The following is a 6,749-nucleotide window of genomic DNA, read 5'->3' as shown; positions in this document are numbered from 1 at the left end:
GGGCATCAGCCTGTCCAGATTTCCTCCCAGAAGGTTGAATTCATCCCTAGCCCAGTTTAATGTGCATTTCTGCTATTATGTGATCAAGCCATTTGTCCTTCCCAAAGGGAATTCTGGGTTTAAATCCCAGTTATCTGAATGAACTCACTGGTCCCAAAGTCAAACAGAAACTCCATCATTTTTACCTGTCCTGTTGGCCCAAACTCATAAAAAATCAGTTCCTTGGAAGGTGATGTCTCATCAAAGGAATTCTTCAGGGGCTGTTGTGCCTTTCACCCTGCAGAATTCCATCTGGAAAGTGGCAGGGAATGCTTTATTCCAAGAGATCTGTGAGGTTTGAGCACAGGGAATTAAATGGCAAATGGGTGTCTCCCACCACGCTGGGCTCCTGTGGGCTGGAGCTTCCTTAATTTTCAATATTCATTGGAAAACGTCACCACGTGTCACTCGGAATCTCCATGGTTTTATCAGACCCTGGAAGCCAAGGGAGAGTCACCAGTGGTGGGACAGGGACACCCAGATGGACACAGGGGTTTGTGCCAGAGTCCACTCAGCTGTCCCAGGAAATTAATTCATTACAAAGATCCAGGAAATTAATTCATTACAAAGATCCAAGGAATTAATTCATTACAAAGATCCAAGGAATTAATTCATTACAAAGATCCAGAAGAAAAGTCAATAACAGGATTGGAACATTCCCACAAGTGTCTCTTGAATGAGATCTCCAGGATAATTTGTGCCCAAAATGTGGTGCCAGGTGAGATTTTATCACCAATTAGAGGTGCCCAGACTTCAGCCAGCTCTTGGGAAGCTCCATGAGGTCATGGATGAATGAGCTCCAAGGAAAAAAAAATGAAGCAATGCAGAGGATTTTCTCCAACAGATTCACTGTGATAAGCACAATCCAGTGACTCAGTGCAGAGCGAGGAGGTGCTGGATTTTTCACATCCATAAAAAAATCATGTAGCATAGAAAGATCCAATAATAATACCTTTTTTTTTGTTATTGTTGTTGTTGTTGTTGTCCACTGGGGCTGTATTTAAAATTAAATACAATTAATAGGAAATCTGTGGATATTTACTGCATGTTACCCAGGGGTGCTCTGCCCATGAGGTCACACTTATATAAAACATAATTTTAAAAACGAGTTTTTAAAATTGCTTCTGAGGTTCTGAGGTAGGTCCTGAGTGACCAAACTCCCTGTCCCTTGAAACCAACCCAGATCACGTGTGCTGGGTCCTGATCCAGGGTGGAATTTGTTTTTGCCATCATGTGAGAGGGAGAAAACATCCAGCCCAAGGAGGGAGATGTCAGCTGGGATGCAATCAGAGACACAAGGAGAGGGCTCAGCAACCTGAGAACTTTCTGCACTGCACAAAACCCTCCTGGAAGGGCTCAGAACAAACTGAGCGCTCTGCAAACATCTCCCCTGTTTGTTTTGGCTCCCAGAGCTTTTCCAAGTGTGACTACCAGCAGTTGAGAAATGGAGAGGGTGAAAGAATCCCTGTGGTTCGTGCTTGGGAGATCTGGGGTGATTTCTAACCTCTGCCACAGCAAGAAAAAGAGATTTAATTCCTCTGCAGGTCAGTTTGTGCAAACAAGGATGGGGCTGCCCTGCAGCTCCTGGCACTGGGGTGAACCCTCCATGTCCTGCTGAGTCAGTGGAATTCAGAGTGATATATGTAATTTTATATATTATATATGTAATTATAGATCCATTTTTAAGGGTCTCGGGGGCTTGTGTGTAAATAGAAAGCAAAATATATGAGCATTTTATAGATATAAATTGCTTATTTATAAATAAATATAGAGATGAGAGATAGAGAGAGATAGAGATAGAGATAGAGACAGATAGAGATAGAGATAGAGATAGAGATAGATAGAGATAGAGATATAAACATAGATATAAATATAGATATAAATATAGATATATAGATATATATTATAGAGAGAGATAGAGATAGAGATAGAGATAGAGATAGAGATAGAGATAGAGATAGAGATAGAGATAGAGATATAAACATAGATATAAATATAGATATAAATATAGATATATAGATATATATTATAGAGAGAGATAGAGATAGAGATAGAGATAGAGATAGAGATAGAGATAGAGATAGAGATAGAGATAGAGATAGAGATAGAGATAGATAGAGATAAATATAGATATAAATATAGATATAAATATAGATAGATATAGATAAATATATGGATTATATAGATGTGGATATAGATATAGATATGGATATATAGGTATAGATTAGATCTAGGTATAGATTATAGAGATAGAGATAGAGATAGAGATAGAGATAGAGATAGAGATAGAGATAGAGATAGAGGTAGAGGTAGAGAGAGAAATATAGATATAAATATAGATAGATATAGATAAAGATATAGATTATATAGATCTAGATCTAGATCTAGATACAGATATAGATGATAGAGATAGATATAAATATAAGTATAAATATAAGTATAAATATAAATAAAATAAAAATAAAAATAAAAATAAATAAAAACAAATATAAAAATAAAAATAAAAATAAAAATAAATGTAAATATAAATATAAATATAAATATAAATATAAATATAAATATAAATATAAATATAAATATAAATATAAATATAAATATAAATATAAATATAAATATAAGTATAAATATAAATATAAATAATAGAAATATAAATAAATATATAAACTTCTCTTCACATCACCATGCTGCTTGAGAGGGGAAACTCCCCCATTCCTGCCCACAGCTGCACATCCCTCTAAGCCAGAGGACGGGGATGGATTTGTGCCCTGCAAGGACCAACATCTTCATTAAGATCCCTGCTGGCTGGGCACTGACAAATCTTCCCCTCGGAGCACGGTGATTAAGGTTTAATTTTATTCTGGATTATGGGCAGCTCCACTTGCAGAGCAGCCAAGGTTGGGCACATAGTACTGGAAATGAACATCCCTCCCCAAAGGGCTTAAGCAGCTTTGGATAAGAAATGATGGTTTGGGGAAGATTAGGAGCACAGGGAAGATCTCAGGCTAAGGGGACGTGCAGAGGAAGGGCCAGGAGGAAATGCTCAGGGCTGAGGCTCTCAAACTGCTTGGGAGATTTGGGGGAAATAGTGAAAGTGGAGGGTTTACAGACAGCCAGATTTCTGGGGATGAGAGGGGTGTGTGTTTGGAAATCATCAGCACTGAAACATTTCCAGGCTTCAATTTGCTTAGAGAACCAAATCAGCATTTCTGGAGGTTTTATGGCAGCATCACCTGAGCTCAGGTTTAGGTGGGGAACAAAACCTGGCTTGCTGAGTTTGGAAGATGGGCAGAGCACAGGGAGAGGGACAGGAGGAGAATGGGATGAATGTTTGTCCCAATATTCAGTTCCCTGGCCCTGCACACCCTCTCTCCTCTGCTTTTCCTCACAGGTACAGGTTTATTCTGCCAGAGAATGGTACTTGAATACAAGCAGGGATAATTATTTGTTCTCAAACACATTTGTTCTTGCTCCCCTGGGAGCGAGGAGGAGGACAGCGATGAGAGCCGGCGAATGTTTCACCCTCGCTGCAGTGACAGCTTTGATTTGTGGAACAGCTTGGAATAAAACCCCGGTAATTTTTCATGGAAAAACCAGTGGACATAACTTTTGTGTGTCTCAAAGAGAGCAGCAGAGAGCTGAAATGCCTGGACACACCGTTGTGTGAGTGCCAAATCCAGGATGGACACAAAACTCTGTTTGCAACCCAGAGAAATAACATTACAATCACCCTTGGTTAAGCAGATTCTGCTTGTTTATTGTTTTCCAGTATCTGCAGCTCTGCTCATCAATTTTTTACATTATTCCTTGGCTGTTCCCTCGTGTTCTGTCTCTTTGCTGGTTTGATGTTTTGTTCTCTGGAGATTTCTTCCATAAATTTTTATCATTTCCTCCGAGAAATCTTTTTTTTTTAATGATTCCCAGTGAGAGCTGGGACTGTGATACCATGAAGGGAGAGGAGAAAGCTGGGCAGTGGAAACTCCTTTAACTTCATGCCATGGAAAAACCCCTCTGGCTCCCTGTCAGCCAAAGAAGGTCAAGCACAGTCCGAGCTGCAGCTCTGCCAATGGATCCCAAATCCAGTATTTAAAATTGATCTCCACTCCATAAACACCACCCTGCAGTGCTGACAGCAGCCCTGACGTCAGCGTGATGACACAGGGCACAAAAATGACTTCACTGTGCCAGCCCTGCTCCCAGCAGCCAGGGAACAGCTCTGGGCAGGACCTGGGGTTTAATTGGAGCTTGGTGATGAGGTTTGGTGGGACAGCTCTGGGCAGGACCTGGGGTTTAATTAGGGTTTGGTGATGAGGTTTGGTGGGACAGCTCTGGGCAGGACCTGGGGTTTAATTAGGGTTTGGTGATGAGGTTTGGTGGGACAGCTCTGGGCAGGACCTGGGGTTTAATTAGAGTTTGGTGATGAGGTTTGGTGGGAGGATGAGGTGGGATGGAGGCAGAGCTGGGCTGGCTCAGTGCCTGGGGCTGGGGATTTTGACACTGGTGGGTTTAAAGCAGGGTTTAAAGCAGGGTTTAAAGCAGATCTTGGGCTCACCAGGGCTGCGGGAGGAGGTTTTCCAGGCACACCCAGCACCAGCCCATCCCTCAGGTGGTTGGAGCTGGGGCTGGAGCTGATCTTCAGCTTTGGAGGAGGTTTTTGGAAATCCATCTTCGGTTTTCAGAGTGATTTACAGAGATTGATTTTCAGCTTTGGAGGAGGTTTTTGGAAATCCACCTTCAGTTTTCAGAGTGATTTACAGAATTTGATCTTCAGCTTTGGAGGAGGTTTTTGGAGATCCACCTTCAGTTTTCAGAGTGATTTACAGAGATTGATCTTCAGCTTTGGAGGAGGTTTTGGAAATCCATCTTCAGTTTTAGAGAGATTTACAGAATCTGATCTTCAGCTTTGGAGGAGGTTTTTGGAGATCCACCTTCAGTTTTCAGAGTGATTTACAGAGATTGATCTCCAGCTTTGGAAATCCATCTGTCTGTGCTGGGCTGAACCCAACCCCACACAGGGGAATAGGAAGGTTCTCAAGGAGCAGGGTCAGAACCTTGGTGCTGGAATTACGTGGAAATACAGAGTTATTTCCCAAAAATTCCCCAAACTGTTGGGCACATCCAACACCAGCCCATCACCCGGGTGATGAACAAAATCCTCAGCTCTGGAGCTGATCTTCAGCTTTGGAGGAGGTTTTTGGAGATTCTTTTTCAGCTTTAGAGGAATTTACAGAGATTGGTCTCCAGCTTTGGAGGAGATTTTGGAAATCTGTGATCTGGGCAAACCCAGCCCTGCACAGGAACAGGAAGGATCCCAAGGAGCAGAGCTGGTGCTCTGGGGGTAAAATCACATGGAAAACCAGATTTAGACATTCCCAAAATTGCTGAGCACATCCCTCTGGAGAATGATGGACGTGGGGTGTGCTGCCCTCCCTGCCCTGCCAGTGCTGAGCCCGTGGATTTCTGAATTGAATTAAAATCTAGAACCACCACCAGTAAATCATCCCAATATTTAGGAGAAGGGAATGTTCCAAGTGACCACAGTGGGACTCAGGGAGATGGTTCTGAGCTAAGAATTCACATGGTAACTCCTTTTTTAATAAAATTAAGGGGGTAGGAAGAGAACTATTCAGACTTGACAAAATTGGTTTTCTGATCCCCACCTTCATTCCATCCACACAAATCTGTGCCCACAAAATGAATCAATAAAAGCCAATCCAAGGGGAACAGCAGGAGCCAGAATTTGGGATTGTGCAAATAAAACACTGAGGTGACACCACTGGGGCAGCAGGGATTTATCCAGGCTGAGGATCTGGCCCATAAAGTGGGAATAACTCTTTCTGCCCTGTGATTTATGCTCTCCAGCCCTGAAATAAGGCTCTGTTATAAACAATCCAGGCAGCAAAGAAGGCAATTGTGCCTTAATGAGCCCATGGTTCACAGCAGTGCCCTGCTGCATTGACCCTTCTATAGATCAGAAAGTCTCCTTGATTTAATTACCTCACAGAACCCCAGACCAGACAGCTCCAATCCTCATTTATGCCCTGATCTTGCTTTTTTTTTTTTTATTTTGGTGCACTTTGCAGTGATTTACAATTCAGCCAAGGGACTCTTCAGGCAGCAGAGGAGAATTGTTTAGAGGGGTTTGTGTGCAATTACATTTTTTCTGAAGGAAAAAGGAAGAAAAAGCACTTTTTGAGACTCAAAGGTCTTGTCTCCTTTCCTAAGCACAACAATAAGCAGTTCTGCCTTTTTTAAGGGTAAAGGACTAAAACTCCAAGGGTAGAATTGAGGGAATTTCAATCAGAGGGACTGCCCACACTGGAAATGTTCCCATGTGGAAGTTCCCAATCCAGTTGTGCAGCTTTCAGCAGATATTACAGGATTGTTCCACCAGGATTATCTCAGCTACCAGGGTATTTATTTTCCCTTTCCAATCTGTGGCACAGAGCAGTGGAAATAAAACAATGTTCCCTTGCATTCAGCAGCCCCTGGTCCCTCCTGCCTCAGCATGAGCCTCTCATCAATGAGCCTCAAAACATCCTCAAAAATTAATCCAGAATTCATCAATGAGCCTCAAAACATCCTCAAAAATTAATCCAGAATTCATCAATGAGCCTCAAAACATCCTCAAAAATTAATTCAAAATTAATTAATGACCCTCAAAACATCCTCAAAAATTAATCCAAAGTTCATCAATGAGCCTCAAAACATCC

The sequence above is a fragment of the Catharus ustulatus genome, chromosome 20 (assembly GCF_009819885.2).
Source record: "Catharus ustulatus isolate bCatUst1 chromosome 20, bCatUst1.pri.v2, whole genome shotgun sequence".
In the NCBI taxonomy this organism is placed as follows: domain Eukaryota; kingdom Metazoa; phylum Chordata; class Aves; order Passeriformes; family Turdidae; genus Catharus; species Catharus ustulatus.
Note: the sequence above shows the minus strand (reverse complement) of the source record.